We start from the raw sequence: 19,772 nt of genomic DNA, 5'->3' as shown, positions 1-19,772 counted from the left end.
GGAAAAATATTTGCAAACCATATATCTGGCATTCACCATTTGGCCTTAGTGGTAGTAACTTCCTCCTCAGGCCAGTTCTGCATTAGGAACTTGGGCATGCTTTTCCCGCCTCCTCAAAGTTTCCATGAGCCCTCAAGAATTCTTTGTTTGAACTAGCCAGAGTGGATTCTGCAAACACCAGCTGCTACCCTGAGTAGCTACTTGATGCAGAGCAGTTAACAAGACTTTTTGAGATATCAGTTAGGATTCTTTGGGTGCAAGCAACAGGAATCTGAATTTACTTGAAGGCTCTGGGGTAGCTGAGAGAATGACGAAATGTCAGCTAAAGAACTAGGCCTACAGAGGGAATAAATGAGGGAATTTCTGAGTGTTCAGAGAGTAAAAACTCACGGCACCAACACTTGGATAAATTATCTCTAACCTTCTCTGTATTTACATCATTCTGCTGAAGATTCAGTTTTGGGATACAGAATCCAACTAGCTTAGCTTGGATCTCATGCCCATTCCTTGACTAGAGGGGAGAAGGAAGCCTTATTGATATTCCATCTAAGATGTCACCTATTGGGATAGTGGTCAGTCCTCAAAAGGAAAAAGGGGTGCTGTATTGAAAGACAAGGGAATGACTGCCACGTGGCAAAAACAAAAGCAAAACAACAGCCAAAAAACAAACAAACAAGCAAACAAAAAAATACCCCAAAGCAAAACAAAACTGGAAGTAGGAATAAGAAATCAAAACCACTACAGATCAAAAATGAATAAGACTTTCTATCTGTTCTTGGGAAGCTTTGATTTTAGTAGAAAAGGTTTGACACTCTATCTTCATTTATTATTCAATAATAAAAGCACCAGTCATTGCATTAGAGTCTACCCTAAATCAGTATAACTCCATCTAACTTACCTGATTATATCTGTAGAGACCCTATTTCCAAATAAGGTCATATTCTGAAGTTCTGTGTGTGCATGACTTTTGAGAGGACACTATTCAAGTCACTACAATAGCCTCAGACCTTAGAATGAGTTTGGACTTTCACCTCAGGTGAAATCATTTTCTCATGCAGATGCAATATAAATGTATTGTTTTTAGGTGATCTAAAATTATCTTGCAATAAGAAAATGCATGTGATAATTAATAAGAAAGTATGGGTATGACTGGCATATCTTAATTCAGATATGAGAAAAATATCTACTTTAGATATCTTTTCTCAGACCCGATTCTTTGTTATGCCCACAGTCAGGGGATATATAGCTGAAAATTTCTTTCTGTGTGGGCACTGTATGGTTAAATAAAGAATATATTCTCTGTATTAGCTTGTTGGTCACATTACTCTTTGGACCACACAGAAATTAAATAAAACTAGGGAGTGATTCTTCGTAGGCTTAGAAATTCTACAATGCTTAAACATATTAAGCTGTTTTCCACTGATTTATGTAAAGTGTAATTAACAAATTAATACATATGAAGATAATAGAAAGCACCAAGCAATAATGTTGTTTTGTTGTGTTTTTGAAAATTACTGAAAGGAATGGTAAAGCTTATCTGCTATAAATTTCTTTTAATTAAATAGTGTTTGGAATAATTTTTTTCTCAATTTAATCTAGCTCATATCATTCTTGCAAGTTTTTCATTTTTACGTACTCAGGAAGTATTCTAATATTGCTTCTATTTTCTATATAGCATCATATTTACCCATTATAGGGTAATTGGACTATGGAGTTACACTAATGTTTTTGTAAGACCTGTTGCTTTAAAACTAAAGATATTTCCAAATGCTATATTGCTCCTTTAAAATGTTAAATATTCCCATTGTATTAACCAGTCAGATATGTTTAGGGTGGTAAAAACTCATTGTTATAAGGCAAATCCTAAAATACCACTAAACCTAGGCAGCATAACTTAGGATACTGTTTATATGAAGAAGTGATACTCTTATTAATTCATTATAATCTGTATTAATATATGTAAGACTAGAGCATAAATACGAATAATTAATCCATAGGTAATAAAATAAAATGCTTTCTTAACAACTGTTATTCAAATGTATCAAAAGATAAATGTGACAAAATAAGTCTTATCACACATTGACATTTCACTTCCTGGGAGATCGTGAGAACTTGAGAACCCAGACCTCTCAGGCGGCACAACTTCTGAAATCTAATATTTAGCAAATGCCATATATTTAGCCACAAACGTACATTGTCTTTTTCTGTCTTATCCTGAGGCTCAGTCACTTGTGCTCCTATTGGCAGGGTAGGGAGGTCTGAGGTTAAATTGGACCTTCCCATGATTTACAATGACCATAAACAACTTTGGGTGGTCTCAGGCCCACTTAGACTTCCAGGCCTGTCCCAAAATTAACCTGGCCTCCGCAGGGGTACTCCTCCTTCCGGGAGGAGACCCAGGACCAGCGTAGCCTGCCTGGAACTGCTCTGAAGGAGAGCAGACTCCTCCAGCTCCGTCCAGCTTGCTGGCCTGCACTTTTTCCATCACACCCTGCTCCTTGAGCTGTGAACTGCATGGCTCATGGTATTTTGTAGAACACTCCCTTCAGACCCTACACTGTCTTGTCCCTTCAGACCCTACACTGTCTTGTCAAATGCCAGAGAGATTTTTCCCCCCATACAGATAGCTACATCATCCTTCCTGGATAATAGTGGTTAGAGACTGAGATGGTAAGGTGATCAAGCAGAGAGTTAAATGGGGACTTGGAACATTAGTGAGCACATTTCTGATTAAATATATCTACCATGAAATGCCTTTGACTTTGACCCGCACCAATAAATCCTGGTTTCTTTATAGCAAATGAAATCCCCGCACAGGTTGCTGAGTTTGTCCTAACAGCTCTGTTTCTTCCTCCGACTACAGAAGGGAATACCTTGCTCTAGATATTAGTCAAAATATTCCTCACTAACTTGAGGGTTAACAGCAGGCACAGAAACAACGGAAAAAGTAGAAAGCTGTTTGTTTTCTTTCCTGATTTCTCCTTTACCATCTTAATATGAATTACAGAGATTCTTAGGCTCCTGTCCTGGAAGACTTACAATTCAAATCAAGGAAAGGCGTCTTCCCTTCCCTGTTTAAAGGAGCAAACAAAAAACAGTTCTAGGGCTTCCCTAGTGGCGCAGTGGTTGAGAGTCCGCCTGCCGATGCTGGGGACACGGGTTCGTGCCCCGGTTCGGGAAGATCCCACATGCTGCGGGGCGGCTGGGCCTGTGAGCCATGGCCGCTGAGCCTGCACGTCCGGAGCCTGTGCTCCGCAACTGGAGAGGCCACAGCAGTGAGAGCCCCGTGTACCGCAAAAACAAACAAACAAACAAAACAGTTCTAAACTATTCTCTCAGTATTTTAATATACAAGTAATTACACATAAACAAATATTTTATCTATTATTTCTTGGATTACCATCTATGCCCTTGATTTTCTTTCACATTTTATATCTCTGTCTCTTCCTCTCTTGCCTTTTATTCTGTATGATTCAATCAACTTTTTCTTTTAATCTTTTTGCTGTTTCTGCAATTTGTGTTTTAAAGTTTCATCAACTCTCTTATTCTGATTGATCCTTTTTCTTAGCAGACTGTTCTTGTTATATGGATACTATATTTTCTTCAATCTCTATGACATAATAATAATTATTACTTTTTTAAAACACACTATATTTTCTTCCCTATGTTATTCATTTTCTAGTGTCTGTTATTTTGGCTTATTCAACTCTATCTTTCTTTTATGCTGCCAGTTGTCCTCAAGTGATTGCTAACGCATGGTTTTGCCTTCATGCACCTGATTGATGGAATGAATGTCCAGTCTCTGCCGTTCTCAATGGGTTTCTATATGTGACTCATGCTGTTCTCTGAAAGAGAGAAATAACAGCCAGTTCTGGGTCTACAGGCAAGGTGTGGGGCTGGGCAGACTTCACTTGAAGGTGCGTGGATGCCTTCAAGCCAACCAGTACTAATATGAGGAAGGCCCTGACCTAAGATGGCAACTCCTACACTAGCCTCCCTGGTAGGCCACCTCATGTCTTTAGGAAGTGGTAGCCTCCAAAGGGCTTGGCTTCACCTCAGCAAACCCAAGTTGCTCTGTTGAAGTAATGAAAGAAAATAGAGGCATAGTCACCCTGCAGAAAGTCTCACGGATCTGTATTTTCCAGCAAAATGCCTCTTAACACCCAATCTTCACGGAACATTCATCTCTCTCAATATGACTTTTGGCCAATATTTTATAGAAAAAAATATTTAAATCCCCCCAAATCAATACATTTTAAACCAAATGATAGAAATGTCTTGAGATACGTTTGAATACAATTGGTAAAATCTTAGGATCATACAGAGATGTTTTTAAAAAGCTTTCAAGTGTCCAAGAGGATCTGTATCTGTGGTGAAGTTTAGAGTACATGCTACTGTACTAAACGCAGCTATTTGTTAGTAACTGTATCTTTCAGATATTAGAAAGTGCTGTTTTCAGCCTTCTACATCTTAAGAGTTTTACTTATATGTAGTTAGTTTACTATGTTTTAGGAAATTGGCTGGGAGTTTTGAGTTGACACTTTATAATTATTCTCAGTTAAAGGAGAATATGCTCATGATTAAGACTTTCACATGGAATGCCTCATTTTTCAGAAATGGATTCTAACGTTAATTGAAAGAGGCCTGTATTAGAATTTCTACTTGGAAATTTTTCTCATCCTTCTTAAGAATTTCTGCTTTGTGTTTTATACCATAGTTGACACATCAATATAGCATACCAATATGTAATTCAGAAAAATAAACAGTATATCTGTGACCTGGACTGAGAAAATGTTTTTTCTAAAAGTTGTGTGATATAAATGGGTGGTAGATTATTATACTGGAGGGTATCTTTCTGATCACAAGCTGGAGACCAAGAGCGCTATGGTAGAAGCAGGCTTAGAGATGAGTGTGGGCAATACAGGCTATTGTAGACATTCTGTACTTAGGGCTTCATTCCATCGTAATGGTTTCTGTCCCTTCTCCCAGTCCTGTTCTCCTTATCTGCCAACTTTGGCAAACTGTTGTGAAAAATTGCTTTTGCTTCCTCTGCCCCATATCGCTATGGTTCTCTCCATTCTGATTTATCCATCATTATAAACCTTCCTAGATACTCATTTTTTGTCAGCTATTTCCATCCCACTCCCCTACTTCAACCTGAATTTTAATGTGCTTATGAATTTATTATTCTCTGGGCTCCCTTAATATCATCCAAGGTATTTGGGGGACAGAGGAGAAGTAGTCACTTGTCTCTGTCCCCTCCCCAAGGCAGACACCCTTGACTCCAGAAAGTTCAACATGGAGACAGCCTGTTTCAGAGACCCTGAACCTGGGGTGCCAACAGGCGTGCATATCCAAGGGGCCAGAAAGACTCCTCCTCCCACTGCACTCTCGTCCTAATTTGGATGCACTATTACTATCAGAGCTACGTTCACCAAAACCTTCCTTTAAGTTGAGGCAAAATTTCTACTCTGACAATAGACTGCTGAATATAAGTAGTAATTATATCTATTCAAATAATTTTTTTTAAGTCAGTCCACTGCCAAGAGCAGCACATTTGTGGTAATAAGGGTGATTTGTAGGTAACTTCTATGCATGCCAAATTTAGCAGTACACTTCAACCTGAAGATTTCACCCCAGTACTTAGGGAATCATCACAAGGAACTAGAGGAAAAAAATCAAGGATGCCAAAATGGAGCAGGCAGATCTGAATTAGATACAGTGAAAAACAATCAGGAATCATGCCATTTTTGCCTCCCCACCAAGACCCCGGGAGAAAGAGATGGTATCAAATTAAAATCGATTGCTCAAAACTTCTTCCTGTAGTTGAATTCCTACCCCAGTGTTTATTTGTGTAGACACAACCTGAATGACCTGATTCATTCCATTTGAACAACTGCATAATCATACTACAAGAATAGAGCCTTGAGGGGTTAAAAGGCGCATGGAGAATGTGGGGAAGTTGCGGCTAATTTCAATGTAAGATGGGCAATCAAATCATGTATGACTTGGTCAGCAGAACCGCATGGTGAGACAAGTGACTTATATAATAGAATTTCAAGGTGGGGAGAGCTAAGGACAAAAATCTCTCTTCTTGTGCCTGCATCCTCAATGATAATTTGACAAAGGTGCAAGCAAGGGTCCCAAAATTATGGATGAGAAAATGTCTAACCTTTAGCCCAATGTCTAATTACAATAAGAGAATGCCATAAAATATTCCAGAATACAAAAAATACATGTAGAGAATAAAAATCAGGGAAAATTATTCCAGTTCTGAACCAGATACTAATGAGACCACAGTAGAAATACCACCCAGTTGTAAGAACCTTGTTAAAGCAAAGGAAGCTAAAAGAAACGTGAGAGGAAAACTTTGCGCTGCAACATGATTCAAATAACAGGGGGATCTAGTCATATAAAAAAGATTAAAAATAAAGACTACCATTCCTTTTCATGGAGAGCATCACCTGAAGGTATGGTAGAACCTGTCAAAGCAGAAAATACAGACTGTGGGTTAACGGAACATGTTTTAAACCATGGTTCTGGATTCATCATGACCCTAGAACATCCCCTGCACACTGAAATAAGTCTCTCTAAATGAGATACAGAAGCAGATTACATAAAGCAGTGGAAGTTGAAAGCAATATATCGAAATGAGCGCTGGGGACTGACTTTAGTTGCCAGGACAATGCCAACAGTTATACAACACTGTTCCTGTACGTCTTGGACACACAATATGAACATATTCTAAAAAAAAAAAACCAAAACATTGTTGGCCACCACTGAAAGTCCATGTTTGCTAATTAACAGGAAAAGAAACAAGTCCTAAAGGGTGATTTAGAGAAGTTTTTCACATGCTTTGTAGCATGTCAGTTCTGCCACGTGGGACCTGACGAACCCCAGATGTGATCAGGCACAGGGTAAGGACCTGGCAGGGGCCCAGAGTGAGGAGAGCAATGGGAGAGGGTCAGGGCATCATGGGTGGGCTGCACTGGGACTGGTGAGTTAGGCTGTTCTACAAAACAAAGCAATCAACAGGTGTGTTACTTAAACGAGGGAACCCTTTCTCAATATACACACGTATTAAATCATCATGGTGTACACTTTAAATATCTTACAGTTTTACTTGCCAATTATGTCTCAAAGCTGGGAAAAAACCCTACAAAGTAATCATTGACTCTTTAGTCCATCAGGACTCAAGATATGCTGAAATGCTTTCTTCAGGTGTATGAACTGCAGGACCCCATCTTGTCCAATGCTGAGGCCACCTGAGCTTTGAGAACAGCCTGGAGAGTGACCATTCTCTTCCTGTCCTGAAGAAGAATTGCTCCCCAACAAGAGGACCTTCGACTCACTGCTGGGCCTTGAGCAGATTCATTCAGTTCAACAGGTCCAACTTGAACCGGCTTCTGAGTTCAGCCATCCTTGACCACGTCACCTGCTACTGTGTTCATAAGCCCACTTTCTTCTAATGTAGAGCCTCAGGAGAGAGCAGCAGAGCTGTACACACAAACCATTGCTTCTATCTCCTGTGTCAGAAACCTAAGAAAGCAATTGTACCAATGCTACTCAGTAGGTAGAGGTCACAGGGTCTATAAATACACCATCCCTTGGGTGTAGAAATTCTGCTAGCGATGCAACAGTTGCTGGGACATTTCCAAGAGCAGCTTGACTGCAAGTGGGCTCCCTGTGAGATGGTGGATGAGCTAAGGGACACATCAGCCACGTTTAGTCGAACACCCATTGAATCCATAAAAAACAGCTGCACTGCTTGGTCTGAATGTACCTGAAACCCATGGTCTATTTCACATTAGCACGAACCTGTAAGAAGAGCTGTTATCTACCTGTCTTAATTGAAACCTCAAAGCATTTTAGGCTGAAATTTGATTTAAAAAAAAAAAGTATTTACTCAGGCAGTGCTGAGCTAAGAGTCACATCCCTTCACCTCTTCTACTTAGGAAGGGAACTGAAGTTAATGCTTTCAGGACAGGAATAGCATCAATTCGAGTATCGCATCTCATACATTGATCCTTCAGAGCTTTGAACAAAGAGCAGAATATTAGTCCCCTCGTTGCTCAAGGAGGATGTTAACCTGCACCCCTGCACGAGTGAGGACACCACGAAAGTCACCTTCCCCCGCTGGATGGGCCAGCTGCCAACTGTGACCGGGAACTTGGTTATAGAGTAAAAGGTTCTTTGTCAGGAATGTGGAAATTGTGACATTAGGGACTAGCTTGAGTTAGAGGATAAAACTTCAATGAAATTTGCAAGTTCATTTTGGTTTATATACCTGTCGGAGCTGAGACATTAAATGCAGAAGCCTTTTAATCTAGGTATTTTAAACACTACTTGATACCATGGACTAGTGTCACTCAACAGAGAGTACTTCAAGGACAGAGCTATCTCTGAACCAGAATAAGACCCCAGGAAGGCAGATTCAGCCCAGAGCATTGGGGACGGGGTGATTTCCTTTTGTTTCAACATTCACGTTTGACAGAACTGGCTTTTCTCTTCGCCCCTGCTGGAGAGCTAATAACTTCCTTCAGGTCCACCTTACTCCAGTTCTCCTCACAGGCCCGTGCAGCTGACTTGATACGCAGATATACCGCGTGCTTTATTTACATTTATTTTTGTCAGTCATGTGCTATCAAGATAGAGAGACATCCTAAGAAATCAAACACAGGAACGGGTCAGGTAGGTTAGCTTGACAAAAAACAACATGGAAGAAATAACCACAGAGCATAGGCTGCAATTCAGTTTTACAGCAAGTCACGGGCAACACAAAAAGAAGGTTACAACCAATCCCTCTCCTGTCTCAGACAGTGCCATTTGTTCCTGAGATTTCTAAAGATGCGTTCAATTCTTGCACACATCTGAGAGTTCTACAACTGTGGCTAACATTGAAAATAAATAATCCAAATCAGCTTGGCCATATTAACTGTGAAATCCACTTTACTAGTGAGATAGAATTTACTTCAAGCCATATAGGTCAATAGCCTTGGAGAGGGAATTCCAAAGATGAAGGCCCTTCATAGAAAATGCTCAGCCTTCAGACCTGTGTAGTTCTAAATCAGAGGGCTTAGCACCTCCAAGCTCTCCAGCTGCTGTGAGGGCAAACCCAGGAAAGAGGTGGTCATTGGATATAACCTAAATCCCCTCTCTGCTGCCTCTCCTCAACCCCTGAAACAGAATGCTGTTGAGGTCTGCTACCTTGATTCCCCCTGAAAGCAAAGAGGCAACTCATGAGGTATGGAAGCCTGGAGGGAACAAAGGCAAGTGTGAACGTGTGTGAGCTCATACTTTGGCATGATGAAAAGTAGGTACTCTTCAAAAGGTCTGCTCTGTGGCAGAGGGGCTCGTTACTGAGAGCAGAGCTGCACTGCCCACACAAAGGCAAGAGGGGAGGGAAGGGGCTCAGTGAAGTTAGAATACAGACAATATGGAACCAGAGATCATTGAATCTTAAAAATCCGTTGGCTACTAGCAGAGCCATTTAAAGATAATGGTAAGAGCAAAGAATGGACTTGGCTGGAAACTGTTTTCCTCTTTACTGTCTGCAGGCAGCTTCTGGAAATTTTAGTTGAAAACATTTTTTTAATGTTTATCAGTCAAAATGAAAATGAGGCTGTGGTAGGCAAAATAATGCCCCGTCCCGTCCCCCCCCCCCCCCCCCCCCCCCCCCCCAAGATGTCTACATCCTAATTCCAGGAACCTGTGAATTTGTTAGGTTCCATGGCAAAGGAGAATTAAGGATGTAGATGGAATTAAGGTTGATAATTAGCTGCACCTAAAATACAGATTATTCTGGATTAGCCTAATGGATATATCATCCAGTATAATCACAAGGATCCTTATAAGTGGAAGAGGGAGGCAGAAGAGGTCCGAGTGATGTGAGAAGGTCTTGACCCACTGTTGCTGGCTTTGAAGACAGAGGGAGAAGGCCACAAGCCAAGGACTGTGGGAGGCTTCTAGAAGCTGGTATAGGTAAGAAAACAGATTTCCCCCTAGTGCCTCCAGAAGAGAACACAGCCCTGTAGACACCCTGATTTTACTTCACGGAGACCTGTGATGAGCATATGGAAGACAATCTTATATTGTTTTAAGCTACTGAGTTCATGATAATTTATTAGAACAGCAATAGGAAACTAATACAGAAACCAACGCTCAGCTTGACACACAAATGTATAGTTTTTACATTATACTTTGTCTGGGGTGATGATGGCCAGGAAATCAACAAACCCTCTGAGGAAAACAATGGAATTTGTTGTCAGAGTGGAAGGCATGCTACTCTTTCTGCTAGTTGGCTAGCTAGCATCCTGGTTTCATCTCCTGCATTTTACGTGTAGCCTGCTGGGAATGAGAACAACATTTAGCACTTATTACCCCAGGAGAACTAACTTCCAACACATAGTTTTTCCAAACACGACTAGGTTGACCTAAAGGATGACATATTAAGCAATCAGCTGTATAGCTAAATTCTATTTGACCAAAAAAATGGGACAGTCACCTTCACCTGTCATCTTGGGTCTTCTGAATACCTGAAGCCCAGCTGCTGCAAAATATTTTTCTGCACTTCCAGGGGGAAAAAAAGAAAAAATAAAAAAGATGCTCTTGCTTTACTTGGATATTCAGGATGAGATTAAGGAATGTATAATGGCTGTGCCACCTTTAAGGCCATTCCAGAAAAAAAAAAAATCAGTGTTAACGGTTAGAAAGAATTTCAAGACACGGAAAGCTGGGTTTCCAAATCACCAACACATTGACCAATTTTCAATGAGAATTGAAAACTAAATTAACTTCAGTTGAGGAGGTGAGAATGGAGACCAAATATACAACAGGACCCGGCTTTTCTTTTAAATTGAACAACTCTTCATGTGATACGTAAACTAAAAATTTAGGATTTGATCCATCTCTGTGACGTCTTACATTTTTAAATGATGCACTGTTGACAGTACCTGGCACAAAGCTATTCATTAACTACTAGCATCCTTTGATAGAACGACTCTACTTGAGTTATTAGGAAAGGCTGGAGGGAGGCCTTCCTGGCCTCAGGTGGGATTTGTTGAAGACATTAGCTCTTTTATTTGCACCCAAATGGTTCTTACTACTGGTGACCCCATTGTATTTCTCAACAAGTGGCGAATGAGAATGAACTCGTGCCAACCGAACTTAAGGATTGAGGAGTAAGTGGGCGAGCCCTGGGGCGTGGTCTCCTGAATGAGCAAGCACATTTTCAACATAATTGGCTGCCTAATCGCGTGTGGCAAACTCGGCTGATGTATCTGGATGTGTAAGCAATTATGTTTCCGCTAAAAGCCTTGGTTGGTAATGCTTTTGTTCTCCATTTCTTACAACTGAACTAACCGAGGGAAGAAATTGGTGTGCAAATGGTTTTCAATATATTTTGTTTTGCTTTTTAACTTTTCTTTTCAAAACATTTTTCAATTAAGCTAGCCAACTGCTCCAAGGTTTATTGTACCTCCAGACATCACATAAAATAGATAACAAGGAGAAAAGAAACACAGTGGATAATAAAAGAAGTTTCAGTAATAAAACGTCCTTTGATAAAAAAAGCCGAAGTGTTTGCATTAAACCACATCGTTTAAATGTGATTCACTGTACTGCGTACCTCTCGGTCACAGAGCCACAGAGTTAGTACTGAGTGTTGCTAACAAGTAAGACAAGGGGTCCCTGACTTCAAGACACATCACTTCAAGCAGGCCTTTGACAGATAGTGGCTTAAAGTCCGAGTCACCTGAAGTTGCAAGGGATGAGACTCTTGATCTCCAAAAGAACAATAACCATAAACCACAGGCTCCAAATATGTCCTATCACAGCCTCCACTAAGATTTCCACAGCCCAGCTAACACACCCTGTTGTTAATTTCAAAAGTAGTACCCAGTGATTCACTGGGGGCCAAAAAAACAAAAACAAAGTACTCGTGTTATTGCCTTAACTCATTTGAGAAATTAAGCAGACCACAAAGGAATAAACAAATTGAGAACAGCCATGTCTGTTACAGAAATATGGAATTTAGGTCTCTAAAAACACGTGTTCTTGCAATCACTTCCTGCAAACATTGCACGTAATATTTCTGTAATCCAGGTAACTTTAGCACTTCAGAATTTCAACGTCAATGAGAATTTATCATTGCCTCATTAAAATGTGTCTATGTGCAAAACCAAAGTCGCGCTTCACATGTAAGCAGTTGTGGAAAAATTGAAGGTCTACATTTGAATCCCAGCTTTTTTGTTAATTCTGCAACATTAGTGATGTCACTGTACCGCTTTCCAACTCTCAGTTTCCCTATATGATAAATGGGGAAATTTCACATACTGCAGACTGTTTAGGAGCATCAAATAAGATGACATATGAGAATTTGCCTAGGGTAGTGCCTGGGCAGAGACTCTTTTAAGACCTGCGCCTGAGAGAGGACCCTTCAAACATCTAGCTTTGAAAACCAACGGGTCTGGCATCCATAGACCCATGGTGACCTGAGACAGCTCTTGAAGAGCTCACGCCCGCTTGCAGACTCACCTGCCCCAGGGCCCAGTGCAGAAGTGGCTGAAGGAGAGGCATCCAGACTGAAGGAGGGTCATTTGCTGGTCTTGCACCATCGGCCTGAGGGGCAGGCCTCTGGTTCGGCGGACATCTGGAGGCCCGCGGGGATGCTCTCCTGGAGGAGGCCGGCGGCCCGGCGCCATCTTCAAGCTCTCCCTCTGCCTTGCTCCAGCCAGGGGAGGCGCGCTTTTCTTTTCTTTTTTTAAATTCTAGCCGTTATTGAAAGGGCTGAAGTACATACTGACAGTAAGATTTTCAAAATACATTTGTAAACTCTGTCAAGGAGACTTTTAAGTAGCTTTCCATGGCAATGGAGGGTTCGTACTGAAGATGATTGTAGTCTTAATTCCTCTGGTGTTCAGCATCTTCAAAATAAGATTCAGCCCTCTTGGGAATTGACTTGATGCAAAGCCAGACGATGCCCAAGGAAGTTTTCCTTATTTGTCTCTCATACCAGACCTTGTATCCCTGCGAGGGTGAGAAGTCTGATGGGGCAGGGAGGCAGGCAGAGCTCTGGAGAATGGAGCTGATAAGCCCCATGGCAAAGGATTCTGGGACTCCTCCGGCTGCTGGTCTAGAAAGTGGATTAAGCACTGATTGCTCTCAGCTGTGTTCAGGAACCGGCTTTCTTTTCCTTTCCACAATCAGCTCCTTCATTAGGAATCTCTGTTTTAGATAATGTCTCCAATCCCCAGTGTGCTCTAATAGGATGTTCATGTTGAAGTCTTCATCAAGAGATTGGTAAAGAGATGTTTGGGGGAGACAACTATTGCCTCTTTGGGGGCGGGGAGGTTGCTGCCTTCTCAACAGAAGCCTAGGAAGCGGGTTGGGGGGGGGGGGGGATGTGCAAGATTTGCCTCAACTGTCATCTGCAAGAAACCCAAACAATGCCCACACTGATCTCTTCTACCGACCCACTCTGTGCATACCTCTACATTGGTTGTAATCTCAATTTATGTATCTGTGTCCCTCACAATGAACTCTAAATTCTTCAAGGCAAGGACTCTTCAGTTTTGTAACACTGGCTCCTAGCTTCTCTCTTATATAGTAGATGCTCAGTGAAAGTTCCCTGGACTGAATTAAATCCTCCATGTTAAGAATAAAGTTAAAGAATAAAGTCATAAATTTATTTTTCTAATCACTTATTCTGCATTTGTGGTTCCCAACATTTAATTATCTATGCAGGTAGACTAGAAGCCATTTAGTAAAGCTTATGAGGGCACCTGGGGCACACTTTGCTATCGCCCATTGTTGTGAATGCCACATCATATAGGGATTTTTACCATTGTCATGGTCTTTGGATAAATGTCATTCAGGTGTCACTGAGGTAGGGAAATTTCTCCCTCCTTCCCCCCTCTGCCCTGATAAGGTGGTATATTATAACGAAAGTGAGTCTTAAATTCTGCCCCAAGTACAAACCTTTATTAAGCAAATAAACACACCAATATTCTCTAACCAATTCCTGTCAAGCCAGGGAAGTCCCCACTCTCTTCCCTTTTAGGCACTCTGACAAGAGTCAGGCATTACAGATGTTAGAGGAATGAGAGGTTAAGAGAACCTTCTGGCAAGTAGTGAAACACAGAACCAAATGGACTTGGTGCCAACCTGAGATGCTGCACTGGTAGCCTGCCAGACCGTTATATCCTGTTCCTACAAGAGCAGAAGGGCCGGCACATTTTCCCCAACCAATCAGAAATCTTTAATTCTACTCATTCTACTAATAAAGTAAATTCTTCATGTCCATTTTGCTAATTAGCAAACCTTCTGGGTGGATTTAGATAAAGATGTTCCAACTGTTTGCCAAAACCACCTCTGGAGAGTAGACTCCTGGTTACCTTCTTTTCAGTGTTAACTGGTCATCTTTGGAGCAGGGTAACTGAATAAGGAACTTAACATATTATCTGATACCAAGAATCCAGTATAAAATTAATTTACACACACACATTATAAGCCATATTATCTACACTAGAGAATTTTAGAATAAATTAAAGATAATATAATTGAAATGTAGCCAGAAAAGTCTTAAAATATTAATTTTGGTCCGCAGCTTGTTGTTACACTCCTCTTTTCCTCTACTCGACCAGAGGAACCCATACTGCCTGAGGTAGAATTAGAATTGCTTTGGCAGCAATTATAAAGAGAAAGAAAGAGTTAATGTTTTATGTTGGCTTCCAATCTGGACTCTTGAAAACTGAAAGGGAAAGCCCAGCTAAGCACAGTAGGTGTAGGTCATAGCAATAGATTGGAAAGATAATTACAGGCTGAGGTCAGTGGACCACCCCCTCCATCACCTGGGGTAAGAATGAGGTGATGACACTGCATTTTCTTAATCTGAATTTCCATTTGTATTCGTTTTTCTTTATATTAAGGTCTTTTCTGAATCAGTTGGTAAATCTGGCACCCATCTGTCAGCTGACAGGCAACCCAAGAGTTAGATTTATTGAATGAGACCAAACCACAGAGAACTGAAAAGAAAAAGGAGACCAATGGAGGAGAAAGTGAATAACTTATCGATATTGAAAAGTCAAATCCTATGCAAAGAAGTTTCTGGCGAATATATTTGAAATGTGATCTATTTCTTCACTCCCCTAATAGCAATAGCAACAATGATATGACTAACACTTACGGAGCAACCCCTACGTGTCAGGCACTTGCGTGAAGTACTTACGATTATTTTATTCTCAGTAGGATGCAAGCGTGGGGCTCTCTGTTGGGCTCTGTCCACTGCTATGCTCTCCAGGGCCTAGAACAGGGTCTGGTTTGTCATCGACACCAAGTAAATATTTGTTGAGTGAATGAATGAATTGAGTTAATCGGTTTTCCCTGAGAAGACCTGTGAGGTGGGTATAATTACCACCCTCATCCTGCAGCTCAGGAACCTGAACCCTTGGACTACAAAGCCCTCCGGCTTCTGCAGACGGATTCAGAATCTACTCAGACCAGCCAGTGATGATTTTTTCCTCCCGCTTTCATTTTCTGCCCCACTTCTTTCTTTAGTTCTCTCCCTACAGCACTTTCAACGCAATGCACAGCCAGCGACTATGACCTACAGCTGTACAGCCAATTAGTGGTGAAGGCGCTTAGAAACCAATCCTTTGCGATTCCCAGTCCTCTAGTCTCCTCATTCCAAGCCAGCTTCCCCCAATCAGAACAAATGACTCGTTATTTACTGAAGTTAGATATTGATTAGCTCTTGAAAGCTGCACACCTTTGCTTTTTTTTAAAAAAAAATCTTTTCAAAAAATGATTACCTAGGTCATGATTACTAAATTCAATCAGCAGGTTTACCTTTTTTGACAGTGAATTAGATGACATAGAAGCTGAAAGGGACCTTCAAGGATGTTGGTGAAACACCCTGTGTTTCTAAACAGATGAGTAAACCATGACATAAATGGTGAAGTAATCTGTTCAAGGCAACCTACTGAGTCAGTGGAAGAATCACAGGTAGAAGCCAAGTCTTCAGAGACCTAGTCCAGTGCCTTCTACACCATGTGCTAGGCTGGCTTCCTCATCACAGGGTCATATTTGATGTATTTGATTCAATTACATACCAATTTTAGAATAGAACATGTGAAGTTGGATGAGACCAATGATTTTTTTTTCTACCCATTATGTTTCTTCAAAAAGTAGCAACAGGACAAATTATGTGGGCGTTTGCTACTTACCCCGTAGGCCTGGAATGTCCTCGAAGTCCCCCCGTTACATTTATCTATACTGCTATTTAGGGCTCTGTGATTGTTTCTTGTAAGCTTGTACACGATTCCTAAGTCCTAGAGCAGGCTCTCATCCAACAGTTCTGTCCCCTACTAGAAATTTAATCCCCAGAGAGGGATGAAGAAATTTATGAGGTCCTTATAACATCAACTCCTTTTGGGGAAGGGGAAGGGGAAGGGGAGGTGGGTGGAAAGAAGTTTAACTCCTGAATATAAATAACACATTTGGGCGATAACATTGAGAGCCACGATGAAATCAAACTTCTCATCTACAATCTTTCAAGGGGACAAATCCTTGCTAACCTTTTACCTTGACCCTGCCCAGTTGACTTGAAGAACCCATGTCCCCGTGGAAGAATGGTAAGGAGGTAGAAATTTCTACTCTGAGGGCCTACCAAGCACAGAGATCAATATTTACAGCTTTATGTCTAACCAAAATTCACCAAATGTAATATTCTCACCGATGACACTTTCCACTTAACCTGTTTTAGCACCAAAGGTCCCATCTTGGAATTATTCCCAACTCCTAGATCCTATCCACCAATAACCCTCCCAGATTTTGGCCCACAGTGTGAATACTTCTGAGATCTCATTGCCAGTGAGGGACCAAACAAGGATTGGCAAATCAGTGGACCTCATGTCCTACTCCCTTTCCTATTCTCATGGCAGAAGTCACTAGTAGATGATGGCACATCTGCTGGTGGTGAAGATATGGCCTTCACTACTTCACTATGCTATCCATTGTCAGGTATTTATTGAAACTCTATTTAATGTGTCAGGCAGTCCAGGTAGCCACCACAAATCAGTGAGAGTTGGCAAATTACCTGAAACCAGTTCTCCATTTCAGGCCCAGATCCTACATTCGCCCCCAGTCCCCTTGGTGTAAGGAGTAACGCATCCCAGCTGGTTAGCTTCCATCAGTGTCCTCTCTTTCCAATGGGCTGGAATCCGAAGTCTCTTGCACCAAAACAGATGCTGTTATAGATCAGTCAGGAAAATTTTCAATTATTCAATACTGTCAGTGTTTCCCTAAAAGTCAAAAGGTGAGTGGGAGGTTTCTGTGGGCCTGTGGAAAAGTAACGCTTATTGACATAAAATCCACCTTTTTAACTCAGTCACTGTGAGCACGAAAGCCTCCTAATGGGCTTCAATATCATTACTTACCAGAGACCCGAATTACGGAAAAATGAATTCTCTTTCGTTCAAGCCATAATTTCTGAGTTTGTGGGCACATCATAAAAAACTTTTGCTCCTGATTTTGATTAGGTTCCTTGGAAATAAACCTTATATGTCATTTAACTTCTGCTAAGGTGACTGAAGCCTCTTTTTAGACACCTGATCTCAATGTGACTATCTCTCAAATGTTATGTATCATATGTGCTCTTCAAATGACCTAATAATTTTTCAAAATGCTAGAAATAACAATTGTAGTTCCAGAACATCCCCCTTAGAAAATTAGGAGAGTCATAATTATCTGCCCAAGACAGCTCCTTCAGCAAAATGACAACTACGGACACATACATTATTCAATAATAACAGCTTTAAATTTATGCAGGGAAGAATATTAATGAAATATTTCCATTTTATGGTGGAGACTACTATAAGGTTAGTTCTAAAATGAGGGGGAAATGAAAGGTGAAATAAATATTGCCAATAACAAACAGAACTGATTTTGCATCAGAATGAGTGTTAAATCGACATTCAACAGTGGCAAATAAGGGGAACATCCATGAGAACCAGGTGTCAGGAACTGGAGACAACCTAGATATGGAATTATTTCATGAGGTTCACACGGCTTTTCATGGCTACTGGGAAACCAGTCTGATCTGTAAAATGATTTTAAAATTTATTTAATTCTTAGGAATGTTATTCCTTTTTATTAATTTTTGAGCCCATCTCTACTACCAAAGAGGTCAAAACTAAACAAATGCATGGCATAGGTAGCAAGATGTTGCTGTTATTCTAAGACTTTTAACGTCTAGGTCTAGTATCTCCAGATGAAATATTTCTATTGAGGTTCTGTTGATTTGGTTTCTTGTGGATTAGCTGTCCAGAACTCCTTTCTCTGATAAAGGGCACTGGGTAGAACACTTAAATGTTTGTGCAGAGCTCAAGTCCAAGGACTCTCAGTTGGTGCTCACCCAAATTTTCCTTAGTTAGAGTTGAAAACTTAGCTTCCATTCCTTCTGCCCCGGGGAAATGGTTAGAATCTGACTTGTTTTTCTATTCTATTTAGATTCTAAGTTGCCACCTTTTCTGCTTTTCTTTTAATTTTTTAAAAGTTCACAATAATTTAGTGACCAGCGTTCTACAAAGCGGCTGAAACCTCCATTGACCCAACACAATATATGTGGGCAACACGGTGTTTTAGAGGGCGACATGAGTTTGAACACAGGTTTAAGGACAGAATGTTTGCCAAATCAGTTTTATTTTTTTCTTAAGTTGCTAGTCTTAATCTCTAAATTGCGCTCCCTATACTAAAGCATAGAGAGTTGGAGGACTGGGTTCACATCTTGTTATGTAGCCTTTAATGAGTTACCAAAATACACTGGATGGTGGCAAGTTGGTATTCATTTACTTTCAACTAATCGACAGTGAAAACTGAATCCCAAGGTTCAAAAAAATTAATCTCATGGTCACATTTCTTTAAAAAAATTTCTGTATCCTGTGGAAAGCTCTTTAGTGAAGGTACTCTTTCACTGGATGACGGAAAATATTAAATTATACATAAAGTAAAAATATACTCAACATATTCATTTTCCTTTTATTTCTGATTACAACAGATTTAGGAATATTTATTGAAGTTCAAGAAAAAGGCAAACTTTCCTGCTGCAGAGGCCCTAGCTTGCCTGTTTTGGCCACTTAGAAAGGTATGGGTCTGATCCCTAGAGGCATAAGAAGGATTCCGTCAGAAAGCTACTTACACTCTCCCTGTACCTTCTCCTAGACCATGGTGGGATGCCATGGGTGTGACTGACACTGGAAGAGGCAAAAAAGAAAGGATAAAGTCAAAAAGTTAAAGAGTAAATTTATCACGTTTCCTCCTTTTTTTTTTAAGATTCAAAATTTACAACGTCAAATTCTATTAGAATAAAAAACGTGAAACCACGAGACGATTATATGAGGAAGCCAATTTGAACCTGAAGATAGTTTTTAATGGAATGCATTTGACAAGCAGCCCCCACTTTTACTGACTGAACTTGAGTATGGTTTGGTTTATGAATCCCCAATTCCTAAGAAAATGATTTAAACAAATCGTGGGACATGTGTACACAAATTTATGACTTGCTCTGGCAGGGAAGATGGTCTCTCCGAACGAATAAAATCCTAGGGGTTATAAATGGGTCCAAAAGTATTAGATTTTTTATTTATACTTCAGAAAGGTAATCAAGTGAATGAAATGGTTTCATATACATTTTTACATCCAACAGCAGTGACACACTGTTCATACATTAATTCTATAGGAAAATGTACATCCTTTCTTTTTCTTTTTTTTGGCTA

Source organism: Monodon monoceros, unplaced genomic scaffold, assembly GCF_005190385.1.
Source record: "Monodon monoceros isolate NGI ecotype Baffin Bay Population unplaced genomic scaffold, NGI_Narwhal_1 Super_Scaffold_2, whole genome shotgun sequence".
NCBI classification, from domain to species: domain Eukaryota; kingdom Metazoa; phylum Chordata; class Mammalia; order Artiodactyla; family Monodontidae; genus Monodon; species Monodon monoceros.
The sequence above is the reverse complement of the archived record's forward strand: the minus strand, read 5'-3'. Positions refer to the sequence as shown.